At 40.7% G+C, this 17,024-nt stretch overlaps 1 protein-coding gene across 2 annotated transcripts in view; it reads left to right on the top strand.

The window, feature by feature from the left end:
* Positions 1–9,287: 9,287 nt before the first annotated feature.
* The window catches only part of WDTC1 (WD and tetratricopeptide repeats 1), a 59,214-nt gene continuing 51,477 nt past the window's right edge, over positions 9,288–17,024 (top strand). Inside the window, exon 1 of one of the 2 annotated variants that reach the window (XM_064493887.1) lies at positions 9,288–9,653. The gene's annotated coding sequence lies outside the window, so the exon portion shown is untranslated. The remainder of the gene's footprint in view (positions 9,654–17,024) is intronic. The other variant, XM_064493886.1, reaches the window with a different exon arrangement.

The raw sequence follows: 17,024 nt of genomic DNA, 5'->3' as shown, positions 1-17,024 counted from the left end.
ATCAGTGAGGTCAAGTGAAAGGCAATGCAGGAGGGGCAGGGGTACTCAGTGATTTTAGTTGACACATGGATAGACATTTTACATGTTAATAGTTAACATCTTTTTCCATAGAAAAATATGTCTAACACAACAAATGCATGCTTTCTCTGATATTATAGTTGGGGAGAAATTTAAGAGGTGAATTGATTTAAAATGGACTTAACGGAGACTTTTAAATGAATAATAGTATAGAAGGCTTGTGAATATGGTAATAATGATAAAGATGGAAGGTAAATGAGGAGAGTTTGAGAAATACTAGTAAAGGAGTAAGTGCGTGGGGTCTGTCTGGAGTCAGATTATATCCTGACCAGCTCCAGGGGCAAAAAAATCCCAAGAGAGAGCCAGGCAAGTTATTTAGCCTCCCTGTGCCTCAGTTTTCTCATTTTAAAAGCAAAATAATTGTATTATTTCTCTTCATAAGATTGTCATGGAGAATAAACTAGTTAATATTCATAAAGTTCTTAGAATAATTCCTGGCACTTATTAAGTGCTATGTAAGTATTTATTAAATAACTAAATTAAATCAACTTACTTAAGCATAAAAGGGACTATATTGGCTCTTGTAACTGAAAAGTTCATTGGTGTCTATTTGTCTTCAGGCTGGATCCAGGGGCTCAAAATATATCATTAGTTCTCTCTCCCTCTACCTCCTTTCTCCCTTGTTTCTCTCTGTCTCTCCTCATCTCAGCCCTACTCTGCTCTGTGTTGACCCATCCTCAGGTGACCTCTCACCCGGTATAAGCAAGGCGGCCACTGCAACTCCAGGGTTAGGGGAACTGGACACAGCTACCAGTCCAGAGAATAAAGACACCTCCTTGCACTGTTGTAGGAAAAGCCCTTGTTTTAGCTCTGATTCGTTCTACTTGGGTCACATGACCATACCTCAACTAATCACTGTGGCCCATAGGGAGGATCCCGCTTGGCCAGTTCAGTTACAAATGCAGCCCTGACCGCAAGAGGTAGAGCGAGTTTCTCCAAAACTTTGGACCGAATATGTGTGTGTGTGTGTGTGTGTGTGTGTGTGTGTGTGTGTGTGTGTGTGTTGAGGGGTGGTGGTTCTCTAAGGAAAATCCAGGTGTTCTTGAAAGAAGAAAAGGATTAGGTACTGGAAGAGCAAACAAGAAAACAAAAAGAAAAAGTCTTCTAAACTAAGAAATCTTGTAAATTATCTGAACTCGCCAAGCCTAAGTTTCCATGTATGTAAAATGAGTGCAATATGAGACAGTGCCCACAGAATAAAGTCATGGTAAGAATTAAATGAGAATGAACATTTAATACAGTTTAGCACCATACCAGTCATACAGTAGGCACTCAATAAATATTAGTTATCAGTAATACCAATGTCACATGTCACAGAGTTAGTAATGATGGAGTTGGAATTTATACCTACATTTTCTGGTTTTAAAGACTAGTTATCTTTAAACATTTCAATTGGCTTTTTATAGAAGCAAACCCTCTCATCTCTGTAGTATTTTATAGTATATAAAGAGACTTCACCTGCATTTTTCATACTTGATCCTCACAATAACCTCTCTGCCCTATGCAAATGTTACACAGTTGGAGAACTGGAAACTTGAAGAACAATACATTCACTCCACTCACTTCTTCAACAGATATTAAGTGTTCACTATGTTCTATTGAGAATGGTTTCTCCTAATGCTCCAGCTTCCTTCCATATTTCCAATGAAGAGCACTATTTTTTAAGTTGCTGGTCATTATCCACTAGTAGGTCATGAAATCAATTTAGTGAGGTGTTTTAATTTTTAAAATTAAATACAAAACACCAAGTGCATCCCAAATAGTGAACCGGAGTCCTGGTTTGTGAAGCTCTCATTCAATCATACATCTGCATATATATGTGGATACTGAGTCATGATGAAAAATGGAGTTCCCTCTGTGAGACCTTGTTAAAAAAAAGTAAAAGCCATTGACTAGCAGAGGATCTCAAACTTTTTGTCCTAGGACTCCTTTACAATCTTAAAAATTATTGAGAACCTCAAATACCATTAGTTTTTGTAGGTTATATCTATTGATATTTACCACATAAGAAAATAAAGCTGAGAAAAGTATAAATCCCAGGAATACACAGAATAACTTTTTTATGCACTATTATGGATATTGTTCTGAATTTGCAGACCACCTGAAAGGGTCTTGGGGACTGGTTTACAGGATATCTGTTTAAATGTTTCTTTCTTTCTTTTTCCCCCATCTTCCTTCACAGAGGCACTGGATTGAACCCAGGACTTTGCACACCTGAACATATGCTCTACCGCTAAGCTATACCCCCGCCCTGATCCCTGTTTAAATGTTTCTGCCCAATTTCTAACTCACCCTTTTCAAAACATACACACTATTTTCCTCACTAAATCAATAGACCTTCCCAGGGTGCCTTTTTAGTCATTGGCAATACTCTCCTTCAGTGACCCAGGATTCAAACTAAGGATTCTGCTTAGCTCGGTTTTCTTTATCTATCGGAATCAGTACCACCAAATCTCATCTACCTCTCTTCTCTCTTCCACATGGACAAGGTCTGGAATTATTATTTGGAAGGTAGGCTAGTGCAATGATTAATAGCATAGATGTTGCAGTTTACACAGACCTTGCTGCAGTACTTTGGGAAAGTTACTAATGCATGGCAAAATTCAAAAGTACTCAAAAATACAGACTAAAAAGTAAATTCTTCCCTCTCCTGTCCCAGAGCCACCCTGTCCCTCACCTAGGAAGTAGCCACTTCTCCAATATCAGCTCTCAGAGTCTCTAGTTTCATGTCATCCCTTAATTTTTCTGTCTGTCAAACACCAGGCTCACCTCGAACCCTCCTTGGCTCTCCCCTAAGAAATCAGAATCGGTTTCTCCTTCCTGCTGGCAAATGCCACATTAACCTCTACAAACTTACCAAATATATTGTTTTGAACATAGATACATTCATTGATCTTACTATATTATGAGTGAATAAAACAATGCCTTTTGCCTTTGTAAGCCTGATGTCTACCCAATTCAATGCTTAATGCAGTGTGGGTGTTTAGTGAATCTCTGATGACTGAATGTATTTCCTCTGATCAAGAATTTTCAAAGACTCGCCAGTGCCTGTGGGGATACAGTCTAAACTCCTCATACAGGCTTTCCAGTTTTCTCCATTAGACCTCAACTTCCCTATCCAAACTTATCCTGTGGGAAATTAGGCTATAGCCAGGATAGCCTCTTAATTAGAGCAAGTCTGCCAAATTCTGTCCTACTGCCAGGACTTTGCTTGTGCTTTTGACCATAAGCTGAAATTATGAAATCAAATATATATTTCTTAGAAACAGGAAATATATCTATTTACTTATCCAATACGTAAATGTTTAATATTTCTCACAAGAAATTGTCTGGTTTAGAAAGCTGCATGATTATCAATCCCATTGCAGCATTATTTAAAAACAGCTAAAGACATTGGAAGCACCCTAAATGTTTACCAATATAGGAATGGTTAAACATCATTATAGTGTCTTTACTCAGTGACACATTGTATAGCTGTTTAATGAGCTAGCTTTAGATATGTCAAACTGAACATATTTTAAATGGGATTGTATTGCGTGCCTGGCTTCTTTCTACAGTGTTATGTTCGTGAGATACATCTAGATTGTTGTTTATGGCAGTGATTTGCTCCTTTTCCTTGCTATATAGCATTCCACTGTGTGAATATCTTCATTTATTTCTCTATTCTACTATTGATGATCATCTGGGTTGTTTCCAGTTTTCAGTTGCTATGATTTTGTTGGCTGCTATGAATATTCTTGTGCATAACTTGGTATACTTATTATAACATTTGGTATAACATGTAACATCCATTTTTACAACATATAACACATGTTCACAATCCACCTACAGTGAGGATATACATGTATGTTTAGCTTTACTTGATATTGTCAAATCAATTTCCAAAGTGGTTGTACTGTTTTACATTCCTATCAATACTGAATTAGCATTCCAGTTGCTTCACACCCTCACCAAAACTTGGTAATGTCAATGTTTTTAGTGAGATCTCAGGACATTTTAATTTGCATTTCCCTGATGACTGAGGTTCAACAACTTTTCATATGTTTAACAGCCCTGTGAGTTTTCTCTTTCAGTATGCATCTCTTCAAGCGTCTTGTCTGTTTTTATCTTGCCATTTATTTTAAAGTTTGTCTGTCCTTTACGTATTGATTTATAGTAATTCTTCATATATTCTGAACACGAGCCTTTTTCATTTGTGTATATTGAAAATATCTTCTCCCTCTTTGTAGTTTGCCTTTTTATTTTAGCAGTATGTGAGTTTGCCCATCTTTCCCCATCTTTGTCAGCATCAAAATGCAATTTGAATAAGAAACTTTTGCCCCAAAGTATCTCATTGTCATCTTTTTAATTAATAGATTTTATTTTTAGAGCAATTTTAGGTTTATAGAAAATTGAGCATATAGTACAGAGAGGCCCATAATACCCCACTTCCATCCTCCCAGATTCCCCTTTTATTAATAATTTGCATTACCATAGTATATTTGTTACAACTGAGCCAATATTGATACAGTAACTAAAGTCTATAGTTTACAGAATGTTCACTCTTTGTGTTACACAGTCATAGAGGTTTTGATAAATACATAATGTCATATATTCACCATTATAGTATCATACAGGATAGTTTTACTTCTCTGAAAATTCTATTTCATTCCTCCCTTTCTGATTCCTCTTCAAATCCCACTGATTTCTTTATTGTCACTATAGTTTTGCCTCTTTTAACATACCATTTAGTTGGAATAATATAATATGTAGCCTTTTCAGACGTGCTTCTCTTTACTAAGCAATATGCATTTAAGTTTCCTCCATGTCTTTTTGTGGTTTGATGCTTGTTTCTTTTTATCACTGATTAATAGTCCATTGTATGAATTTACCACAGCTTGTTTATCCACTAACCTTTTGAAGGACATCTTGGTTACTTTCAGTTTTTGGCAATTAGGAATAAAATTGCATTAAATATCTGTGTGTGTTTTTGTGTGGGTGGGTTTTTGTGTGGATGTAAGCTTTCTCATTTGTGCAAATACCTAGGAAGGCAATCAGAGGATCAGAGTAAGACTAAGTTTAGCTTTTTAAGGAACCACCAGACTGTCTTCCAAAGTGGCTATGCTATTTTACATTCCCATGAGCAATGAATGGGAGTTAACTGTTGCTTCACATTCTTGACAGCATTTGATATTGTTAGTTTTTGGATTTTAGCTATTCAATAGGTTTTTAGTAGTATCTTATTGTTTTAAGTTGAAATTCTCTAATGACATCTAATGCTGAACATCTTTTTGTATGCTTATTTGCTTCTTATATATCTTCTTTGGTGAGATGTCCAGATCTTTGTCCTTTTTTTTAAACTTCGTCCATTTTTAAATTGGTTTGTTGAGTTTTAAGAGATCTCTGTGTATTTTGAATACAAGTCCGTTACCTGATATGCGTTTTGCAATTTTTCTTTTTCCTGCCAGTGGCTTGTCTTTTTTGTCCTCTTAAGTGTCTTTTATTTTAATGTTTTTAGTTTTAATGAAGTCCAGGTTGTTTAAGTCTATGATTCATTATAAGCTACTTTTTGTGAAAGATATAATGGCAGTGTCTACATTCTTCTTTTTTTTTTTTTTTTCTGTATGTGGATGTCCAGTCATTCCAGAACCATTTGTTGAAAAGATTACCCTTTCTCCATTGAATAACCTTTGTTCCTTTGTTAATGATCAGTTGACCATGTTTGTGTGGGCCTATTTCTGGGTTCTGTATTCTATTCCATTGATCTATTTGTCTCTTCTTTCATCAATACCACACTGTCTTGATTATTGTAGTTTTAGAGTAAATCTTTTTTTTATTTTGTGTGTGTGTGTGTGTTTTAGATTCCACATACAAGCAGTATCATATGGCATTTTTCTTTCTCTTTCTGGCTTACTTTACTTAGAATGACAGTCTTCAGATCCATCTATGTTGCTGCAAATGGCATTATTTTATTCTTTTTTATGACTGAGTAGTATTCCATTGTGTATATGTGTGTGTGTGTGTATATATATATATATATGTATATATATATATATATACCATGACTTCTTTATCTAGTCATCTGTCGATGGACATTTAGGTTGTTTCCATGTCTTACCTATTGCAGACAGTGCTGCTGTGAACACGGGGGTGCATGTGTCTTTTCAAATTATATTTTCCTCCAGATATATGCCCAGGAGTGGGATTGCTAACTAAATCTTGAAGTTTGGTAGCATTAATCCTCTGATTCATTGGTGTTTAAAATTTTTTTTTTAGTTTTTACATTTACGTTTACTTTTTTTTTAATTGAAGTATAACTGATTTACATTACCATAGTTTTAGGTGTATGACTTAGTGATTAGATATTTTCATACATTACAAAATAATCACCTTGGTGTTTAAAATTTGAATTCCTTACTTTTAATGTGTTCCACGTGGATATTGCTAATTTCTGCTTGTAACTCTTGTCAAGTAGATGGTGGCATATGGTATGCTCTATTTACACAGGCATAAAAAGGCTAAGTAACCCATCACACTGCCTTGGCTTTTCAGTGCCTCGATGCACTAACCTGCTCCCTGGGGAAGGAACCTTGTTCTAATGTCTGTAAGGTTAACAACTACTCCCCATTATACATTAAAACATTGAAATTCTATTTGATATGTCTTATGTGAGTTTGACTAGCACAAGTCATTACCCTGGTTTTGACTGATAACAGGAACCCTGGCACCATGGAGAGTCTAACCATATAGAACTGGGCGTGGCTCCTGGACTCTGAGTTCTGCCTCAGACTATCATCTTGAAAGGTTCTACTGCAGATACTCCTGGTCTATCCCCAAATCCTTTCATTAATCTCTTTTCCTTTGCCATTTCTTGCAATATAGAGGCTGGAAATGCTAAATAATCACTTTCTGGACTTTTCCAAACCTATCTTGTAGGCAGTTATAAGACATCACTCTGGCAACTGAGATATAAGCAGAAATCTGCTGGGGGCTTCTAAAAAACTTTTGATTTCTTTTTTTTTTAATTTAAAAAATTTATTTTTTATTTTTTATTATGTTAGCTTCAGAAGCTTTTGATTTCTTAGTAAAAGACAGCTAGTGCTGTTTCCTTTCCCCCTATTCTTCTTGCCTTGAACATAGATATGATGCTTGGTGCTGCTGCAGCCATTTTGTTACTACACTGAAAAACTGAAATGGAGGATGCTGGAGCAGAAAAAAATAGAAATGAATTACATTAAACAGCTGAACTAATTACAACAGTCACCTACCTCAGAACTTCTTGTTATGTGAGAAAACCCAATCTCATGTGTTAAAGCCATTGCTGGTCAGGTTATTACTTGCAACAGAAAACAGTCTCAATAAATCTGCTAACTTCTAGTGGGGCCATCATAGCATAGACATTTTTTAAGAGCAAAAGGAATCACATGGGCTACCACTTCTGTTACCTCTTACCAAGTTGACCCAAGTCTTTACAGTTTAGGCAAATATCACCTCATTTAATGCACAAAATCTATGTTGCCACAGAGAACAGAGTTGAGACAAATAAGTGGAATAAGAACTTTATTACTAAGAAAAACTGTAATGATCAGAATAGTACAACAAGGAAATGTGTGGCACTATGAGAGAGAACTTGCTGAAGGGCAGAAAGCTGAGTATGCAGAGCAGGGAAGCAAATTAAGGCCCACTTGACTCTAAGATTCAGACCCAAGTTTGGGGCATGATATTGGCTGACTCATAGTTTAGCTAAGCAGGATTTTTGAGAAGGAACAGAAGATCAGTAAGATAAATGGGTGCAGGAGAGTGATTGCAAGTGGAGGGACTAGCTTGAACACAGGTGTAGTGTGCTCAGGATGTGTTGGGATACTCTCAATGGACCAGTGGGACTGGAGTGAACAATTTGGGCCCTTAACTATTTGTGACTTTAGGCAAGTCACCAGAGTGTTCTAGGCCATAGTTTTTCTCCTTGGTAAAATGATGAGACTAACTGAAATCAGTGGGTCCCATGGAGTGATAAACAGGGTTCAAACACTATAAATGCTAAATATGTATATACAGTCCTTCCTGAGGGTAGGTGCTGCCTGGTTCTCACTGGAGGGACAGGTAATGTTCAAAAGCTCAAACTCTGCAGTCAGGCAGATCTAGGTTTGAATCTCAGATTAGTTCCTTATCAGCTCTGTGACCTTGGGCAAGCTGCTTTTAACTTTCTTATGCCTCAGCTTCCTCTCCTGCAAAACATGTACAGTAATAGTACCTATCTAAGGAACTGTACTCAATACAGTGCTGGCATAGTAAATGCTCAACAAAAGCAAATTGTTGTTATTATCTGAAAGATGGCACCCTATGTGTGAGTGACCAGTTTCCATTCTCTGAAGATGACCATGTCTTCCTTTTCTGACTCGAGGCTCCTCATGGGTGGGACCTGGTCTCTACCTTCAGAAGTTAGGCATGATGATTCCCTTGTGACCTTGGGAACTTCCTTAGAGAGGACGTGTCTCCTCCATCAGACTTGGGACTCCACAAGGCTGGAACTACCTCTCTTTCTCAGAGGTAGGAACAGCCTCCTCCAATCTTGGATGCACCTTGTCTCTCCCAATAAATTGAGGGTTTCCAGAGTGTGTGTGCGGCTGGCTCCCCTCCAGGCCACCCGGTGTAGACTGATACCTTTTATCCTTTTCCTTCAGGCCAGGGAGACAAGAGTGACGAATGTGCCACTTCAGCAGCTTCCCAGAGCAGGAAGGAGTAAGCTGAGGCTTGGCTCTGGGGAGCCCTGGGGCTCCAGTTTGAAGGGTCCCGCAATTAAGAGACTCTGAGAAGTCTTGAGGAGGCTCTTAGGAGAATATGTCGGGATCTGGGGGCAATGGGTGAGGGGAGTGTCCCAGAAACGATGTGAGGGAGCATTTTACGTGGATGTAGGGTGGGAGGTGCGTCCGGGTAACTAATGGCAACTGAGCAGGGTGAGCCCGCGCTGCAGGAGCTCTCCGAAGGAGAAAAACTACGACTCCCAGGATGCCCAGGGCTTGGCCCGGCTTTTCCGCCTGCCCACTGGCTGCCGGTCTGGCGAGTGGCGAAGTGGATTGGTCGCGGCGGTGCGGGGCTTCCCCACTAGCAGGTTAGTAGGCGCCGCCAGCAGCAGACGTTGACCGGGCGCGGGGGTTGGGGGGGGGGGGGGCCTGATCGCCATTCTGGAAACGGCCAGGCGCTGTCTCCGTAGCGTGGCCGCTGGCTGTGAGGCGCGGGGCGGGGGCGGAGACTGCGTGGCGCAGGCGCGGTGCTAAGCTTCTCCTGGGTCCCCAGACAGCTGGAGGAGATAAACAGAGGAGGAGGAGGGAGGGGAGTGCGTGTGTGAGAGCGCGCGAGGGAGTGTGAGTGTGTGTGAGCGCGGGTGTGAGGCGGTGCGCAGGGGCGGGCGGAGGCGCTGTCCGGCCCCGGCCAGGCGCCGGGCGGGGAGCATGGGAAGGGGCTAGAGCTGCCCGGGTCCCCCAGCCCCCTCCCCGGGATCCGCGCCCCCACTCCGGGGAGAGGGGCCGGGCCCCCCGGACGGACATGGGCTCCTGAAGTTGCGACGCCGCCGCCGGTCCTGGGAAGAGGCCTGACAGGTACGGGTAGCCCCCGCCCCCTGCTCTCCGCAGGCGCCGAGGCGAGGACCGGCTCCGGCAGCCCTGGCACACGGGCCGCCCGCTCTGGGCCGGCCCCAGACCTGCTGGCCTGGGGGCCTGAGCCTGCCAGCCTGGGGGCTCCGGGGTGTCCCGAGAGGGGGCAGGCCTCGCCGGGGCGGAGGGCAGAGTGGACCGGGGGTGGGGTGGGGACGGAAGGCTGGCCAGGACGTCGCGGGAAGGCTCTGGGAGTCCGGGGAGGTTCTGCCGAGGGAGAGGTGGAAGTCGTCCCATCATGGGACTTTTTTGCGGAGTTTTTGTTTGACATCTGATCTGGCGCGGATCTTGGGAAGAAGGGGCAGGTGGAAGTGCCGGGAGGGCACCGTTGACCTGACCTGCTCTCTTAGTGTTTCTTTCTCTCTCTCTCTCTCTCTCTCTCCCTCTCTCTCCCTCTCTCTCTCTCTCTCTCCCTCTCTCCCTCTCTCCCTCTCTCCCTCTCTCTCTCTCTCTCTCTCTGTGTGTGTGTGTATCCCCGTGTCCAGTCCAGGCTTCTGGCAGCCGCAGATGCCTTCAGTGGCCCATCCTGGCACCAGACTGAACTCTGCCAAGGTGTTTCCACCAGGCGACTGTAGCGCCCGTACAAAGGCCCTTTACTTGGGAACTGGCTATTCAGTACCCACTTCAAAGGGTAAATAGGAAGTGTGAAGTAGGAGAGAGACTGCGACCCAGCAGGATCCAGTTCTCGTTGCTGAAAGCTGCAGTGAGACGCCCCCTTGCCAGCCAGGTTGAATTTGCTTAGTGCCCTCTGGCATTGATCTGCAGGTGTACTTTTGGGGCTTCTAGAAAAGAGGTATCGGGACTTATGACTAATGTTCTAACAACCTAATTTGACTATTTCCCCCAAAACCCTTTTCTTCTGTGACTTTCTTTAACTTCCTAAGGTAGTGATGGAGCAACTTTAAAGTCTTCCTCTCAAGTTAGTGGGTTTAGAAGCCTGGCAGGGTGGCTGTAGCTTCCCCATTCTTCCCAAAGATGGGATAGATGATCAGGGTAAAGTGGCAGTGTAGTTTCTCTTTTAATAAAGAAACAGTTTTGAGAAGGAGACTATTGTGAGGGCACCTCTTGACTCAAAGGCTTTATGAAACCCCTACCTAGGGCACAGGTACGCTCAGTGGCCTGCACTAAGCATTTCTGTACCTTACAGTCCTTCTTGAGTGACCAGTCTCTGTTCACTGAGTTAAAGGAACTACTTAAGGCTAATTCTGGTTTGAGGTCTGGCTTATTCTTTTTTGTAGTTCTTGTATTTGTAAAGGGATTGAATTGAATCTTGGTTGTTGAGTATAGTAATGATAAGCTCCTCTATCACAGACCAGGGAGTAATCAGCAGGGCTCCTTTGGGCCGAGTCTGAGACTAATGATGAATTTCTTCATTACAGGTTGTTATATTTCATTGGCAGGTGGGAAATAACTTTTTCTCCTATAGTTTGTGATCATGCTACTTTAATTCTGGAGTCCTACTATCCTTACCTGTTTTGACCTATTTGGGAGCACTTATGTTCAAGTCACATCCCAGTTTGTAGAAGTAGTGCTTTGGGTCAACTCTAAAGAATAATTGAACAACAATCCATATTTTCACCTGGGACTCCTTCCCTTGGAGGTTGCTGAAGGAAAGGGAGCATGTGTAATGATTGTGGTGACAGAGTTAACATTGACGATTTGCCAGTGGTGAGTTTTAGAGTTGTCAAACAGCTGGCAGTTTTCTACCTGGAAAGAGCTCAGAGTATCCATGACTCGTGGGACATCCTATTCAGGATATTTCTACACACCTGGACTTCAGAATCTGGAAGGATTCAACTGAAGAAGCCCCCTACTAAATGTCTGTGGATCTTGAGTGGCTAACTGTTGGGAAGACCCAGAACTGTGACTTTAATTATTCTTTAATTATTTTTATTTTTCTTCTCTCCTTTCTGAATTAAGGAATGTAGCCCACATGTGCAGTCCTGGGTGTCAGAGAGGGAGTCATAGACATGTAATGTGGTGATATTTACCTTTTCTTTTGGGTCACTGGTTTAATGATCCATCCTATTTCCTTTCTTCTTTCGTCCTCACCTTTCCAGATTCTCCACTACATGTTTGGGCTGCCAAACCCATATAACTCGTAGGCTGTGCTTTCTTCTCAGCTACCTAAAAAGAAAGCTCTTCAAAAATCCAAGCCCTGACAGTTGCCATCAGAAACGAATCCCTTGGTGTTACATTTAATTCTGGCTAATTTACTTTGAAGGATATTTACCAATTGGAATACATCCTAAAAGGTGACTGACATTTATTGAAGGCCTGGTATATGTCAGGCTCTGTGGTAGGTAATGTTCTTACTTTATCTAATTTAACACTTATGACTGCTCTGGAAGATGAAAATCATTTTTCCTATTATATATATGAAGATACAGGTTCAGAGAGGTAAAATGACTTTGTTAAGGTCACACAGCTAGTAAGGGAAAGGATCAGAATTCAGAACCAGGTCTGTCTCCTCAGGGGTTGTGACACATGAGAAAGAGCTGAAAGGACCAACGCTAAGACCTGGGGGAACATATATTTGAAGAGCTGTCTTTGGAAAGGGAACTGGACTTCTCCATGTGATTCTGGAAGGCAGCACTAGGATCAAAGGATGGAAATTCCAAGAGGGTAGGCATTGGTTTGATAAGGGAGAGAATTGGGCTTTCTGAAAACAAAATGGGCTGCCTTGTGAGGGAGTGAGTTACCCATCATGGAAGGTATTCAAGCAGAGGCTTTGGCACTTCTTAAGGATATGGTAGAGGAGTTTGTACTTATGTGGGTAATTGGACTAAGTGGGTTTTGTTTTTTTGTTTTTTTTTTTTAGTATTTTTAACTCTGTTATTATGTGAAAATGATATCAAATTCTTGTCACTTTGATCTGTAAAAAAAACTAATATCTGTTGAATACTTAGTTTGTGCCTGCCATTTGCTAGACACTTTTCCTAAAATATCTCATTTAATCCTCAGAAATCCTCCATGAGGTAGGTATTATTTTTCCCACTTTACAAATGAGGAAACCGAGGGTCCAGAAAGTTGCAAAAAATATGCTGGAGGTTGCATAGCTAGCAGTAGTATGGCTGATAGCTGAACCTATGTCTGCACCATCTTAGCTGTGTGGCCTAGGGTAAATCACGTGTCCTCTCTGAGCTGTAGTTCCCTCATCTGTGAAATGAGACTTAAGACAGCTTACCTTACTTACTACCTTACTACCTTACAATGGGTTTATGAGGACTAAATGATGTAATAGACAATTTTCACTAGACCTCCTTGATTGCCCTCAGGAGCCCGGGGTTTGGAGGTAAAGGGCTACCACTTTGGTTTCTTCAGGGTGAATTCAGCCTGACTGGAACCCTGGGAGTTCTGGGGTTCATTCCTTGTGCTATTAGTAATAGCTGCTGACTCCTAAAAGGGCTTTGTGGCATTAGTGACTAATACCTTAAAAACTTGAGGCCTGAATAAAGAGGCGGATTCAGCCAACAGGTTGGAGCATTGGAGACAATACCAGAAGCCTTGCAGAAAGAAAAGTCTCACCCTGTTATAGAGTCAGATTCAGGGATCACTGTTTTCATTTTTATATTTAATGTCTTATTTTAGGATGAACAAGGTCACAACTCTAGAGCTATGACAGAGCTGGATGCCAAGAATTATAACCCTTAATCCTCCTGCAGCCATCTGGGGAGGCATTAACCCCATTTTCTTGGGGAAGAGGGCAGAGCAGAATCAGTCCTTGCCCAGGTAGCTCTCCAGAAGCTCTCTGGAGGCAGTGTTAGGATCAGGATGTTGGTAAAGTTTTGTCCTTTTTCATAACCCCCAGATTCTGTTTTCAGAAAGCATAAAATTGTGCTTATTCCTGAACTTTTAGAGAGCCTTTCTCAAAATGGGAGTCAGGCATTTCTGGTCAGGGAGCTTTGTCAGTTGGGGCCTGAGTGTTTGGGTGCTTACCTGGTTCCCTCAAGTTGGACATCTGGATGTAACATATCTGCAGTTGAATTAGAAAGGAAGCATTTCCAAATTGATTGGCTTAGTTTTCTTTGACCTTTCTGCTAAGGAGTAAAGTTGGAGGTGAAACTTAAAAAGGCTTCTCTATGAGAGTTACTTTTACTCATGGCAGGATTCAGAAAGATGCAAGTTAAAGGCAAAAATTGAAGACTGTGGATGCTCTTAAATACAGTGAGAAAAAACGGCATTATCAAAATACGCTTCCATTTCTCTTTCTGTTCCCTTCCACTATCTTAATTGTGGCCTTAGGAGAAGGCAGATAAATTAGCTATGATCACTGAAAAGCAAAGCTCTGAAAACATCAGGGAAATTTTTTTCACAAAGGTCAAATGGCAATACAGAACTCATACAGGGAGGGAAGACATCAAGGTGAGTTTTAATCCAGGGCCTCCCACAAAGTGAAGCATTTCTTAAGATGGCCTTCCACAGAGAAAGCTTCAGTCAGCCCCATATAGAATCATTTTAGCCAGGAGACTCAAAGACAGCAAAGAACTATTCCAAACATGCTTTGCTAGTGGGCCTGTCCTACCAGCCTCTCCCAGATGTTGTCCTTGTGCCAATTTAGTTCATGACTCTGAAATGCACTCTTTAAGTTTGTGTTTGAGACCAGCAGAGTCCCAGTGATTTTGATTCCTTTGCCTAACCCTAAGAAGTGGTAAGGGACAAAGTTTCTTTGGGGCAAGACTGCATGGACATGGTCTGATTAAAGATAGTTATAGTGACTAGTGGCCAACAGCCTGGGTCCTGGAGTTAAACTATCTAGTTTGACTCTTCATTTGATAACTGTAACTTTGGGCAAGTTAACTTCCCTGTGCCTCACATCCTTTGTTGGTAAAATGAGGATGATAATAGTACCTCTTTCATAGGGCTGTTGTGAGGAGTCTGTCAGATAACACTTGTGAAATACATAGAATTTGCAATAAATATTATTTACCAGGCTCACTGTCAGGCCCTTCTATTCTTTATCACTATGGGAAGGTAGGCTTTATCATCCCTGTTTTATGGATTAGGAAACTGAGGTTTAGAAATGCTGTCACAAAGAAAGTAGGTGGCAAAACTGGGATTTGAACCTTAGGTCTGTCTGACTCCACAGCCCAACTGTTTTTATTTTTTTATACTAGTTCCAGTTACCTTTATGCATTGGAAGTACATTTTTTTCCCTCTTCTGTAGAATTGCTTCAGTAGGAAAACCACGCCAAACAGAGTGAAAGGAAACTTCTTTTGCATAATTCAAAACGTTGAAAGGGGGTCAGTTGTCACTCAGCTGGGGGCACCTTGCTGCAGTGGGCAACAGCAAGGCCAGGGGAAAGAGAATACAGATGACTTGGGTTCCATTTCCACTTTACTGCTACCTAGCAGTGTGTCCTTAGAATCGTGGGATAGTGGCATTGGAACAGGTTTTGTAGCTCTTCTCGGAGTCTACCTCTCATTTTACAGATGGAGAAATAGGCTGAGGGAATGAAATGCCTTACTCAAAGTCACACAGCCGATTAGAGGCAGATCTTGGCCAGGACCACAGGACCCTAGACCCCAGTTCAGTGCTTGTTCCTTAGTACCACATAGCACTGTGCTGCAGTTCTACCTTGTTAAATGGGGATGATAATAACTTTTTAGCTTCCTCGCAAGGTTGTTGTGAAAGTTCAAATGAAAAACATGAACAAAAGTGTTGTGATGGGTATAAAACACTGAATGCATGCAAGGTAGTCATGCTGTTGTTCATTCAGCAAGTATTTATTGGCACCTGCTAAGTCCACATCACTTCTTGAAGATCCAAGAGGATTAATAGATGAATCAGATAAAGAGCTGGCCCTCAGGATGCTTTTGGTCTTTTGGGGAAGAGAAGCCACATAATAACTTCTGTTCAAGGTAGGAGACAGATGAAGGAAAGGGTAAGAACTAAATTCTCTGTTCATAAGTTGTGATTTTAAGGTAGAGAAAAGGAGAGTTTTGAGGTTTTTCCTTCTTTGTAATTGAGATATAATTCACTTACCCTAAAATCTACCCTTTTAATGTGTGCAATTCTGCACTTTTTGATATATTCATAAAGTTGTGCAACCATCACCAATATCTAATTCCAGAGCATTTTAGTCACTCCCCCCAAAAGAAACCCATACCCCTTAGCTATCACTGCTCACCACCAGTCACCCCATCTTCTCCTTCAGTCCTCAGCAATTACTGATCTATTTTCTGTTCTATAGCTTTTTCCATTCTTGACATTTCATATAAATGGATTCATAAAATATGTGGCCCTTTGTGACTAGCTTCTTGCACTTAACATAATATTTTCAAGTTTCAACCTTGTTATAATGTGAATCAATACCTCATTCCTTTTTATGGCTGAATAATATTTTATTATATGAATATACCACATTTTATTTATCCATTAATGGACATTTGGGTTGTTCCTACTTTGGGGATATTATAAACAATGCTGCTGTGAGCATTCATGTACAAGTTTTCACGTGGACATAAGTTTTCTCCTGGATATATACCTAAGAGTGGAATTCTGGATCACATGATAACTCTATGTTTAATTTTTTGAGAGGAGGCTTTTCTTAAACAATTTTTTTCATATTGAAAACGATACTGGCACTCATACTTAGCAAGTATTTACAGTGTGCCAGTTATCCCATGTAATCCTCACAACAGCACTGAGTAAGTACTATCATTATCTCCCCTTAACAGATGAGAAAAAATAGCCAGTGTTTCTTGAGCGCCTACCACATGCCAGATATTGTGCTGAGTGTTTTACAATGCATTATTTCATCACTTTTTCCAATAACCATATGAGATAGATATTATTACATATACCAACATGGCAGGTAAAAAGAAAAAACAAACCCAGGAGCTTAAAAGTAAATAATTTTGTGCAAGAACACAAACTTGTGTGTGGAAAAGCCAGATTCAAACTCACGTTTCTTTCCATCCAAAGCTAGTTCCTGATGGCAATTTCTAAATTATTATAAATAATAACAAAATAATAAGTTTTCAGTAGAATACTTGGAAAATACACAGGAATAGAAAGAAAAAAATTGCTTTTGTCCTACTAGAGAAATGACCACTGGCTAACATTTTTGGTGCGTATTCTTCTTGTTATAGCATCATAGATATGTACATTTTTTGGTTTGTCTTTTTTTCCCTAAGCTTGGAATGGCCATATATATGTCTTGAACCTGATTTTTTTAAACTAATATGACTAATAGTTTTCCATTTCATTAATCAGCCTTCCATGTTTTGAATGATTCTATAACAGGAAGGATTTTTAGACTTTATTAGAGGGAATTCAAAATATATAGAAAGTAAACAGAATAGAATGGTATA

This window comes from Camelus dromedarius, chromosome 14 (genome assembly GCF_036321535.1).
Source record: "Camelus dromedarius isolate mCamDro1 chromosome 14, mCamDro1.pat, whole genome shotgun sequence".
Lineage (NCBI taxonomy): Eukaryota > Metazoa > Chordata > Mammalia > Artiodactyla > Camelidae > Camelus > Camelus dromedarius.
The sequence above is the reverse complement of the archived record's forward strand: the minus strand, read 5'-3'. Positions and strand labels throughout refer to the sequence as shown.